We start from the raw sequence: 13849 nt of genomic DNA on the forward strand, positions 1-13849 counted from the left end.
ATATCCAGAGTGTCAACTAAAAAAAAAAAAAAAAAAAAAAGTTTTCCTTTTCCTTTCTAGGTAGCAAGAATTTTGTTTTTTTAAAAAAAAGTTCTTTGAAGTGCTTTCATGAAATCGCCAAAGAATTTTTTTCCTATTTCTCTGATGCTTTTGTCTTGCATTTATCCTATGATAGCAGTGTGGTTTAACACACAGGAATTAAAGTATTAGAACAAATAAGGTCCTGCCAGCTTTTTTGCTGTTAAAAAAATGGTTTCCTTGTTTTGGTTCATCTCAGTTAACTGAAAAGGTCCTCACCTAATCATGTCCTCTTGTCATTGAAAGGCAGGAAAAGAACTAACACAGTCGAGAGGACTATTTTCAAAATCAATCCTTCATATTTAAAAGAGAGATCCATCCTCTCCAGGAGGTGCAAACATAGTCATTAGAACTGAGACCTCCATCTTCTCAAGTGCCCTTCCATTTTTTCATACTGAGAGGAGCTTTCAGGTGCCTGCTGGGCTAACGAAAATAGATGGCTTTTTTTTCTTTAATGGGGTTCGGTTTGATTTTCTGTCATTGTGGTCAATGACACAAGACCTGTTCCACTGTCTGAATGCTAAAGGAACATCATTTTCCCTCACATCATTGGAGCTGCATTATTTCCACTCACCTGCCAGCTCAATGTCCTTCTTGGAGGATGTTCTTCCATCCTGGCCCTAACATGTCACAGTTCCCAAGAATGCAACGTACATGGGGTCCGCTGGGTAAAGCTACTTCTCATTTCTGAAACTCTTCTAGGCTGTAAAGGAGAACAATGAGTCTTTGAGCTGTCTTTTCTGCTTTATGCTTGATCTCTGAGACAAGAAAGAAACATCATTAGCCTGCAGTTTCCTTCCACTGCAATTTGTGCAAGGTCTATCTGTAAAATGGCTAAAAGGATCCCATTCCCACCTTGATATTTGTATTAGTTGTTCATTTTTCCATCTCCTGAGGAAAGTTTTGCTTGATCCCCCATTCTCAGGCAGCACACGACTATACTTAAAATCATCCTTCCGATGTCCTTGATGCCAGTTGTGTATCAGACCTAACTCTTGGACTCACCAAGTCAGATACATCAAGCAGGCTGTCCTGTACCCTAAATAACTAAGATTACACTCACAAAATCATAACCTCCGAATCACACATCCCTAAGTACCATGTATTGTGCATTTAGAAAGTACTAGGTCTGGAGCTGATTGTGTCACATATTTTGGTTCCATTGACCCCGAGGAAAAGGCTAGCAGCAGGCATGGTTCAACCCTGTTTGACAGCTGAGATGACCGAGGCTCAGTGGGGATACGAACATTTTCCTCAAGTCATCAGTAGCGGCAGAACCGAATTTTAAACTCAGGTTTTCTGCCTCCAAGGCCAAAGCTCTTTACTCCTATCACAGGCCACAGAGATTTCCTCATCTACCCATCCTTCAGACGTCAGGGAAGATGGGCCAGGGAAGGAGCTGGCGATGGAGTGATTGAAAAAGACAGAGTCGGCTGTGTAGGTGCTGACTAATTTTGACCTCAGATTTGGTTTTATGAAAAGACCCTGGGTTTTGAAAAGACCCTGATGCTGGGAAAGATTGAAGGCAGGAGGAGAAGGGGACAACAGAGAATGAGATGGTTGGATGACATCACTGACTCGATGGACATGAGTTTGAGTAAGCTCTGGGAGTTGGTGATGGACAGGGAAGCCTGGCATGCTGCAGTCCATGGGGTCACAAAGAGTTGGACACGACTGAGCAACTGAACTGAACTTGCTTTTATGAAGAAGTAAGGAGAAGAGAAAATAAAACCCCTTTCTTGAGACACTCTTGGAAGCATAGAAAATGTGTTTTTCCCTCAAAGGTCGCTGAGCCAATATTTGAATATTCTGTGGGGCTATTTGACCTTGATTCCTTTGAGGCAGCAAGGATCCCTCCTTTGATACCCTCCACATTTTGGATAATGTTTGCAATCTTTGTGCTATGACAATGTTAAGGGTATGGGAACATAATTGCCGTGTGTCTCCCTCACGTGTCTTTTGTAGGTGCACAATCCTGGTGGATCAGTGCAGCAGAGATATCCACTCTTTAAATGGCTCTGAGTAATGTTGCCAAGGAGTTCACTTGCATTATTTAAAGACCTTTTAAAAGAGAATCCTCCCCCCTCTAGCACACTCTTGGCTGATAATCCCCATTGAACAATCTGCTGCTATATTTCTTGGAGACATTATTTAAAATCCTTTTAAAGTGCAGTTCTTCCTACTTCCCCACGATTGATACCTGTGAAGGGCTTAATAGTATCGGGGAGGGGGGGTGTTAGGGAGGAGAGTAGGAGGGTGACTGCTACTTAAAAGGATTTAAAAGATTGTTGCAGCCGTATTTCATAACCATGATGCCTAAAAGCCTAAGTAAGGAAGAAAAAGAGCTGCTGCATTTTCTGGGCATTAAAAAAAATGGGAATAGATTCCTTTTGAGTTTTCCTTCACCTACTTAAAGAACCATCAGAAGATGACCAGCCAGGCTGTAGTGGTTTCACATCCATCTGGAGCCCAGAGAAACTGGAGGAATGCTTAGCATTTTCTGAAGTAGAGCTTGAAAATGCAAATGTCTACAGAGGCCAGGAGGAATGAAATGGGTTGGATATAAGACAATAGGGACTTATGTAGAATATTATATCTAAATATATATACACATTTAAATATATATACATACATATGTATATGTACATATGTATAGGTATAAACAATACACATACACATTATATATGCATGCATATCATAAACACACAGATAACACACACATATTTATATAAACACACATACACCTGGCTTTTAGGTAGCTTAAAGAAGCAATTGATGCTTTTGAATTGTGTTGCTGGAGAAGACTCTTGTGAGTCCCTTGGACAGCAAAGAGATCAAACCACTCAGTCCTAAGGCAAATCAACCCTGAATATTCATTGGAAGGACTGGTGCTGAAGCTGAAGTTCCAATACCTTGGTTACCTGATGCGAAGAGCCGACTCATTGGAAAAGACCCTAATGCTGGGAAAGATTTGAGGCCAGGAGGAGAAGCGGACAATAGAGGGTGAGATGGTTAGATGGCATCATCGACTCAATGGACATGAGTCTGAGCAAGCTCCGAAAGATGGTGAAGGACAGGGAAGCCTGGCATGCTGCAGCCCACAGGGCTGCAAAGAGTTGGACATTACTGAGAGACTGAAAAACAGCAAAGAAGCAATACATACAGCTGATACTATTATTAAATACTGTGTTCTAGACACCCTTCCTGAACTTTATGTGTAGTATCTCATTTAATACTCAGTTAGAACTGGTCATGGAACAATAGACTGGTTCCAAATAGGAAAAGGAGTACATCAAGCCTGTATATTGTCACTCTGCTTATTTAACTTATATGCAGAGTACATCATGAGAAACGCTGGGCTGGAAGAAGCACAAGCTGGAATCAAGATTGCTGGGAAAAATATCAATAACCTCAGATATGCAGATGACACCACCATTATGGCAGAAAGTGAAGAACTAAAGGGCCTCTTGATGAAAGTGAGAGGAGAGTGAAAATGTTGGCTTAAAGCTCCACATTCAGAAAACTAAGACCATGGCATCTGGTCTCATCACTTCATGGCAAATAGATGGGGAAACAGTGGTAACAGTGGCTGACTTAATTTTTTGGGGCTCCAAAATCACTACAGATGGCGATTGCAGCCATGAAATTAAAAGATGCTTACTCCTTGGAAGGAAAGTTATGACCAACCTAGACAGCACATTAAAAAGCAGAGACATTACCTTGCCAACAAAGGTCTGTCTAGTCAAGGCTATGGTTTTTCCAGTGGTCATGTATGGATGTGAGAGTTGGACTATAAAGAAGGCTGAGTGCTGAAGAATTGATGCTTTTGAACTATGGTGTTGGAGAAGACTCTTGAGAGCCCCTTGGAGTACAAAGGAGATCCAACTAGTCCATCCTAAAGGATATCAGTCCTAGGTGTTCATTGGAAGGACTGATGTTGAAGCTGAAGCTCCAATACTTTGGCCACCTGATACGAAGAGTTGATTCATTTGAAAAGACCCTGATGCTGGGAAAGAGTGAGGGCAGGAGGAGAAGGGGTCAACAGAGGATGAGATGGTTGGATGGCATCACCGACTCAATGGACATGGGTTTGGGTGGACTCTGGCAGTTGGTGATGGATAGGGAGGCCTGGCGTTCTGTGGTTCATAGGGTCACAAAGAGTCAGACACAGCTGAGCAACTGAACTGAACTGAATATGCTTTTATTACTGTCTTTTTAAAAATGAGAAAATTGAGTCACTGAAAGAAAGATGAGTCACTCATCTGATGAATGGGACAACTAAGAATCCTACCCTCTACCCCTTAAGCATTGGAGCACTTTCACTCCAGGTCCGAAGTTCTTAATCACTATGCTTTTCTGAGTCCTAGCCATTCTCTAATAGGGAAGAAACATTGCCCATGTAGGAATCCACAAATGAGCTGTGATCCCCTTGCTGCCCCACTGTGATTCTTTTTCACCGTTATCTTAACCATTCAGCAGCATCACTAAGGTTAACACAGGGTTTTGAAGCACTTATAAGAGCTGATTACAGAATTTGGTTGTTTTCATAACAGTTTTAAGTATTTATTCTTGCAGTTGCTTTACATGCCATCTAGCTACCCAAAATGAAACGATCTTCAGTTTAAAAATGAATAAATGAAAGGATTTCAGGAATTTTACAACTTGAAGAGATTCTGGGAGTTGTTTAATCCAGTGACCTCATCTTATACACAAGAATACCGAGACACACAGAGAGAAAGCAACACGCTTAACAAAACACATTTGGTGGCATATACAATCCTAGAATCCAGGTGTATTATTTGGTACTCTAGCAAAATGTTTCTCCCACCCCTGCTTCTATGGGCTCGGCCATGTGACTTTCTTTGGCCAATATCAGTGAGATAATAGCAGATGTGTTGTAGGCAGGGCTGTGAAAAGCTCTGGTACCCTGGGGCTTGCTTGCTCTTGTACCTCTGCCATTCCCATGGAAAGGAAAAGCAAGAGCTTTAGGTGATGGAGACTTTTTTTCTCTAAAATGTTCAAAAATGAAAAAACTTGGCTAAAGTAAAAAAAAAAAAAAAAAACTGATGTCGAAAGACATTGTTTTATTACTGGGTTTCAACTCAGACATTACCTCCTAAGAGAAGCCTTCTCTTAACAATTAACATAAAATTTCCCTAGCTACTTCAGCACAGTAATTTATTCATATGTCTGAACTCAAATACACACGCACACATATACATGGAGGGCTTCCTTGGTGCCTCAGACCTAAAAGAATCCACCTGCAATGCAGGAGACCCAGGTTTGATCCCTGGGTTGGGAAGATACCCTGGAGAAAGGAATAGCAACCCACTCCAGTATTCTTGACTGGAGAATCCTGTGGACAGAAGAGCTTGGTAGGCTACAGTCCATGGAGTTGCAGTCAGACATGACTGAGCAACTAAGTATATATACATATACATATATACATATACAGTCTTCCTAGTGGCATGAGGTAAAGAATCCACCTGCAATACAGGTGATGCCAGAGATGCGGGTTCAATCCCTGGTTTGGAAGATCCCCTAGAGGAGGAAATGGCAATTCACTCCAGTATTCCTGCCTGAAAAATCCCATGGACAGCGGAGCCTGTCAGGCTACAGTCCATGCAGTTGCAAAGAATCAACTGAGCGCACACACACATGAACATATATGTATATAAATATAAATGAACATATATATGTCTATTTACCTCCTTGTTTATTTTCTTCACTAAAATTGAAGTTCCATGAAACTACTTTTACCTGTCCTGCTCACCTTTGAATTTCTGACACCTCTTACAATGCCTGGTACATGGTTGACCTTCACTAAATGTTGCTGATGGAAAAAAAAAAAAAAATTATAAAGCACTTGTAGTTTTGCCTGTTAGATATTTTGGCGTTTAACTTTCTACTGAGGGTTTCTCAATGAGTAATTGATCTCAGGAATTAAGAGAGGCAGTAGAGAGGAGATGGCATTGAGGAAAGCTTGAGAAAGGATATGTCACCAAGTTGAGGTGTGTGGGGTCACATGAAAGCGGTGGCCCTCCAGCATAAATAAAGACATGGGAGTATGAAAGTTCTCAGTAGAGCTGGAGTAATCCAGCTTGGCTAGAGCTTGCTGCTGCTGCTGCTAAGTCACTTCAGTTGTGTCTGACTCTGTGTGATCCCATAGACAGCAGCCCACCAGGCTCCCCCGTCCCTGGGATTCTCCAGGCAAGAACACTGGAGTGGGTTGCCATTTCCTTTTGCAATGTGTGAAAGTGAAAAGTGAAAGTAAAGTAGCTCAGTCGTGTCTGACTCTTTGGGACCCCATGGACTGCAGCCTACCAGGCTCCTCCGTCCATGGGATTTTCCAGGCAAGAGTACTGGAGTGGGGTGCCATTGCCTTCTCCTTGGCTAGAGCTTAGGCACCCATATTCACAGTGGGAATGAAGGAAAATGAGCCTTAACTGTTCCTCAGTTCTGAATTAGAAAGTGTCTTGAATATCACTCTAAAGGATTTTATACCCTGTCTTTTAGTTCATAAAGTTTTTAAAATTTTTTCTGTGAATTCATATAGGTTGACTTTTTAAAACTTTTAATTTTTATGCCATTTTTAAAGATTACTTTCCATTTGCAGTTATTACAAATGATTGGCCATATTCCCCATGTTGTGCAATGCACCCTTGAGCCTGTCTTATACCCAGTAGCTTTCACCTCCCCTGCTCAGCCCCAGTGTGGTGGTCCCTCCTCCCCTCCCCATTGGGAGCTACTAGTTTGTTCTCTATATCTGTGAGTCTGCTTTAGATCATAAGTTTTTTAAGCAATGGTGTTTTTGTGAAGGGTTTCCATGGTTGCTCCCTGGTAAAGAATCCATTTGCAATGCAGGAGACCCAGGTTTGATCCCTGGGTAGGGAAGATCCCCTGGAGAAGGAAATGGTAACCCACTCCAGTATTCTTGCCTGGAAAAATCCCATAGACAGAGGAGCCTGGTGGGTTACAGTCCATGGCATTGCAGAGTTGGACGTGACTGAGCATCTGAGCGTAATTGGGAAGGGAATGTTGCTGGTAAGGTGGAGGGTGAAGATGATATAAGAGAAAGCTGGAGGCAAGAGATCATTTAGAAGGCTGTTGCCAAGTCCAGGAGACAGATGATGACTAGTACAACTAAGATAAAAAGGGTAAAAAAGGAGGAGGGAAAAGCTTTTTAAAGACATAGATGGGAGAATTGATTGGTTTTGTTGACCAGTTGACATAATCGGTAAGGCAAGAAGTCAAAGGAAAACCCCAGTTCTCTTGCATATAGTACCTACAAGATGCCAAGCTGGAGAGAGTAGGAAGTGAAACAAGTTTACAAGAAAATCATGAATCCTGGATACACTGAATTTGAGAGGTTGGAGGTTTCACTTCAAAAACTCATTATATTCAAGGCTTATGTTTGGAGTGATCCCTCCAAACATGTAATAAGCATGAACCTTCCGAAATGGTCATTCATTACCTTTGTTTGAAAACATTTTTCTCTACCTATGCAGTACCCATAAATGGATATCATGGTGAGTTAAAATAAGCTTCTTTTTTTTTTTTTGCTTCCACTTACACTGTAAGGCCAGTGACAGGATTCAAGATATTTTGCATTTAAGTTTCTGATGGAGGAGGGAGATGAAAAGGAATGACTCTATTCTCTGGTTATTTTACCACTCAACATTCCTGAGCCAAATCATTTATAGTCATGAGAAATGAGCTGATTGGAGATGAACACAAGGTGTGAAGATAAACTTAGGTCTATAAGGCTGAAGCCCCTCTGCAAAGAGAGAGAAGAGTGTTGATGTTTGCAGAAACTAGATGGGCTGAGCAGTGGGCTCTAGGGAGCATGTCTTCAGCACCAGAGAGCAAAAGGTCACAGCGAAAGATCAGAGCTACCTAGTTGGCATGGTGTTCCGAGACCCAATCCTACTGGAAGCTTCAGATGGATACGATGTATGTAATTTAAGTCACATGCATTCTAAAGATTTATTCTCAAAAACCCCACACATCTGCAATCTCTCTTGATAATCCATACAGCTTTGTTATAATCCTCACCATCAAGAAGTTCATCTTTGAATCTAACCTTATTTGTTAAACTCTGGCCATTTCCAATTACACAGTCTGTGAATATTCCTGTGTTGGTTAGACTTAACCTATGTCTCTCTGTCACTAAACTATAAACTTTTTAAGGGCAAAGACAATACCTTAGGTATGTTTATATCACTGTGTTTGGCATTCATTTGGTTCTCAAACAGAACCAAATGACGAAAACATTTTGACAGAAAACAGCAAAATTCTATAAAGCAATTATTATTCAATAAAAAATAAATTAAAAAAACAAAAAACAAATGTAGCCCTTTTTAATTGTTGCTATGATTCTCGATATATGCAAAGAGGTCATTAAATCATTCCTCTGGCATGACTTCTCATGTGTCTTAGAATCCCATTCTCTTTAGTTGAAGTGTCAAGGTGAGCTTCTCAATATAGTACAGAATAAAGAAGGGCTGGTGAGAGGAAGATTTTGATATCAACTAATTTATTGTGAAAAGGACTGCATTAATGGAAAATGCCATCTAGTTTCTGTGGCCCAACAAAACTCAAAAGTCATCTCAGTTTAAAAAAATTGAGAAGTACATGTAATGGGATCGAAGTTTGCATTAGAGTGGTCATGTTTGAATTGCTATAGAGTGTGACTTTCTCAAAGTGAAGGGATTGCTTATAACAACAAATCATCTTCACTCTGTACTAATAGTTTAGGCCTGCTGTCCATGCTAAGACGAAAGCTCTATAAAACAAACTCAAGCTGAGCAAAATCGGCAAAAGTTTCCTATAAATGATGGGAAAGAAAAGAACAGCCTAGTCTCTATTCACTTAGACCTTTGTTCATTATCTTGTAGCATAAGTTCCTTGTATGAAATATATTATATATACATATCCTTAGTATATATTTCCCATGTGTATCCCATCTTACAGTCTTGATAACAAGGGCAAAAAAAGCAAGCCACAAAAAAGTGGTTTTACAAAACAGTAATCATATTCTGTAACTCACATCTTTCTTTTTTTTTTTTTTTAGGTTTTTTTTTTTTTTTTTTTTAGTTGGAGGCTAATTACTTCACAACATTTCAGTGGGTTTTGTCATACATTGATATGAATCAGCCATAGAGTTACACGTATTCCCCATCCCTATCCCCCCTCCCACCTCCCTCTCCACCCAATTCCTCTGGGTCTTCCCAGTGCACCAGGCCCAAGCACTTGTCTCATGCATCCCACCTTGGCTGGTGATCTATTTCACCATAGATAATATACATGCTGTTCTCTCGAAACATCCCACCCTCACCTTCTCCCACAGAGTTCAAAAGTCTGTTCTGTACTTCTGTGTCTCCTTTTCTGTTTTGCATATAGGGTTATCGTTACCATCTTTCTAAATTCCATATATATGTGTTAGTATGCTGTAATGTTCTTTATCTTTCTGGCTTACTTCACTCTGTATAATGGGCTCCAGTTTCATCCATCTCATTAGAACTGATTCAAATGAATTCTTTTTAACGGCTGAGTAATATTCCATGGTGTATATGTACCACAGCTTCCTTATCCATTCATCTGCTGATGGGCATCTAGGTTGCTTCCATGTCCTGGCTATTATAAACAGTGCTGCGATGAACATTGGGGTGCACGTGTCTCTTTCAGATCTGGTTTCCTCAGTGTGTATGCCCAGAAGTGGGATTGCTGGGTCATATGGCAGTTCTATTTCCAGGTTTTTAAGAAATCTCCACACTGTTTTCCATAGTGGCTGTACTAGTTTGCATTCCCACCAACAGTGTAAGAGGGTTCCCTTTTCTCCACACCCACTCCAGCATTTATTGCTTGTACACTTTTGGATAGCAGCCATCCTGACTGGTGTGTAATGTTACCTCATTGTGGTTTTGATTTGCATTTCTCTGATAATGAGTGACGTTGAGCATCTTTTCATGTGTTTGTTAGCCATCTGTATGTCTTCTTTGGAGAAATGTCTGTTTAGTTCTTTGGCCCATTTTTTGATTGGGTCATTTATTTTTCTGGAATTGAGCTTCAGGAGTTGCTTGTATATTTTTGAGATTAATCCTTTGTCTGTTTCTTCATTTGCTATTATTTTCTCCCAATCTGAGGGCTGTCTTTTCACCTTACTTATAGTTTCCTTTGTAGTGCAAAAGCTTTTAAGTTTCATTAGGTCCCATTTGTTTAGTTTTGCTTTTATTTCCAATATTCTGGGAGGTGGGTCATAGAGGATCTTGCTTTGATTTATGTCGGAGAGTGTTTTGCCTATGTTCTCCTCTAGGAGTTTTATAGTTTCTGGTCTTACATTTAGATCTTTAATCCATTTTGAGTTTATTTTTGTGTATGGTGTTAGAAAGTGTTCTAGTTTCATTCTTTTACAAGTGGTTGACCAGTTTTCCCAGCACCACTTGTTAAAGAGGTTGTCTTTTTTCCATTGTATATCCTTGCCTCCTTTGTCGAAGATAAGGTGTCCATAGGTTCGTGGATTTATCTCTGGGCTTTCTATTCTGTTCCATTGATCTATATTTCTGTCTTTGAACTCACATCTTTCTATACAGCTCAATTTCCTGTAACTTCCAAAAAACAAACCCATAATTACTGCCTATGGGATAGTAGTAAGGAAAGACTTTGCTAATTGATACTAATAGCTCCAAATTTGTGTGTATATGTGATTTTCATAAGTTAAAAATCTGGGAATTTATAATCTTTGATGAATCTAAAATAAGTAGTCTTACAGATTAGGATACTATTGGTTTCTTATATGAGTATTTAGAATTTCTATTGTAAAACAGTCTTCTTTTAAAACTTAGATTATCTAAAATTATAAGTAACAATTTTGGCATAATTATGCTATGTGTTGTGCTATTATAACTAACTATAGTAGCTTTTTACAATCAGATAAATGAAATTACAACTTTTCATGTTTTAGAAATTTTACTAATAAAGCCCAGTCTTTCCTTCAAGTACTTTGATTTTAGTATTTATCATGGTCAGAAAACAAATCTTTAGAAATGGAAGGGTTACTATACAGTCAAGAAGATAAAATCACATTTTACCATAGAGGCTCCATTGTACCTTGGAGTTGGTGACCTCAAAGTGAAAAAAGTGAAAGTGTCAGTTGCTCAGTCATGTCTGACTATTTGTGACCCCATGGACTGTAGCCGCCAGGCTCCTCTGTCCATGAAATTCTCCAGGCAAGAGTAATAGAGATGGTAGCCACTCCCTTTTTCAGGGGATCTTCCTGACCCAGGGCTAGAACCCGGGTCTTCTGCATTGCAGGCAGATTCTTTACTGTCTAATCAAGTCAAGAGGATGGAATCATATGTCACCATAGAGGCTCCATTGTACCTTGGAGTTTATAATCTCAAAGGGCATCATAAATGCTTATTTTTATAGAATTGGTACAGAAAGTAAACTAAAAATAAACCAGTTTTCATGGATTGCCCGAAAGTAGTCAAGTTTTTTTTTTTTTATTGAAGTATAATTGATTTATAATGTTGTTAATTTCTGCTGTATAACAAAGTGATTTAATTATACATAAATATACATACTTTTTTATAGTCTTTTCCATTATGGTTAATCACAGGATACACTGCTGAATGTATTGTCTTGTGCTATACAGTAGAAATTGTTGACAGTCGAGTTTTATTTATTTTATTTTATTTTCTTTAATTGAGAGTTATGTTTTATTTGGCAGGAATTTTTAGGACTTCACATCAAGGAGGCAGCATCTCAAGTAACCCTGTTCTGTTAGTCAAGTTTTAAATGAGAACTACTTTCACTGGGGATTCTTATATAGTCACAAACGTTTTAGTAAGATCTTGGTACAACCTCAGTGCATGCTTAGTCACTCAGTCATGTCTGACACATTGCAACCCCACGGACTGTAGCCCACAAACCTCCTCTGTCCATGGGATTTCCCAGACAAGAATACTAGAGTGGGTTGACATTTCCAACTCCAGGGAATCTTCCCAACCCAGAGATTGAACCTGGTCTCCTGCATTGGCAGGCAGATTTCTTACCACTGTGCTACCTGGGAAGCCCAAGAGGATGAAATGGCTAGATAGCATCACCAACTCAATGGACATAAATTTGAGCAAATTCTGGGAGATAGTGGAGGACAGAGGAGCCTAGCGTGCTGCAGTCCATGGGATCACAAAGAGTCAGGCACGACTGAGTGGCTGAACAATAGCAACAACCATACAGCCCCCTTCTTCGGGTGGTGCCACTTGTGAGAAAAATCTCTGCTGTTTCTCCTCCTTGCACAACCACAGGAGCCAGAGTGAACTGTAAGTTCAATAACTGAAGATGAATCGTTTTGCCTTTGCTCTGTGGTCCAATGTTCCTCTCTGAGTCCGCAACCTCAGCCACAATGTGCTTAGCTAGGATGACTGGTACAAGGCAGAAAGAGGAACAATTCAAGGTGATCATGGACTCTCTCCTGCACTCTCTAAGCTTCTTGGCTCACCCCTGGAGTCTCTTGCATCAACTGGCAAGACTTCCCAGTAGGGGGTTTCTGGGGAGCAGGGCTTTAACTTCTTTCCAGATTTAAAGGCCTGGACTGCTGAATGATGGATTCTCCCCTAATATCATTAGCTGCATATGCTGCTAATTGTAGTGGCTGCTAATCCATCTGAGCAGCCAAAATGATATTAGCTTTCAATAGGATTTACATCTATCCAGGCTTGTTTCTGCATCAGCTAGCAATTAAAGTTTAAACTGTTGAACATGCAGCTTGCTGTAGGCTAAGTAATATTTAATAGCATTAACAGTGCATTTCCCTATTCGCCTCCGGATCTCTTTACAGGCTCATCAATTCGCCATCACCTTTGTGTGGCACAGACGACATTAGCTCTTATCCTAACAGCTTCCAGAGGAGGGCACTGTCAGAAGAGACAAGACAATAGAAATACCAGCTGCACATATAAGTCTGAGCAGTACAGTTTATGTTTCTGGTCCTATTCACTCTCTCTTTCACACATTCATACACAACACACACGCTCACACTTATTGGAGGAGTTGTGCTAAGTTATCCCACCTGGTCAGGCTTTGAGCAACCTGCAAATCAACTTATTTGTACAAAAGTGTTTATCGAAGATGGATATTAACTAAAAGGCTGTTCGAATCATTCCAAACTCTGTGAGAAATCCAGCTCTTTCAAAGTCCAGTGTAAGCAGGATTAAACTCTCTTGATTGACTTGTTTAGTAAAGATTTATTTGTGTGCAATTGAGTGAGATCAGGCTGGAACATAAACTCCATGGTGGTAGAGTCTTTATCTCTCTCGTTCACAGCTCTACCCCTATCCATCCATCTATCGCAAAGACTAACACATAAAATGCACTTAGTAAATATTTGTTGGCATAATGATTGCATGATATGAGTGAGGGATGATTCAAACTTCGGATCCCACCCCGAAGCCCCTGATATCTGCCTCCTTGCTTAGTGGGTTCTACACACACCCACTGCCCACACCGTCCTTATTTCCAGGCCACTCGCCAAAGGGTAGACAAGTCAGGGGTCAGGAGAAAAGGTTGATTTAGAAGGCGCTCTGTAATCACTGCCAGAAAAGTGTCCTTGTTAGGACCAGACCAAGAGTGGTTTGATACAAAAATATCTTAGTGTCCTGTAAGTCTTCTTGCCTGGGGATCAAATGTTGGTGGATGTCAAATGGTTGCTATCAAGTTGCAATTTCAGAATGAGAGGGTATCATTATTAGTTTCCTAGGGCTTTCATAAC

Source organism: Dama dama, chromosome 6 (genome assembly GCF_033118175.1).
Source record: "Dama dama isolate Ldn47 chromosome 6, ASM3311817v1, whole genome shotgun sequence".
Classification (NCBI taxonomy): domain Eukaryota; kingdom Metazoa; phylum Chordata; class Mammalia; order Artiodactyla; family Cervidae; genus Dama; species Dama dama.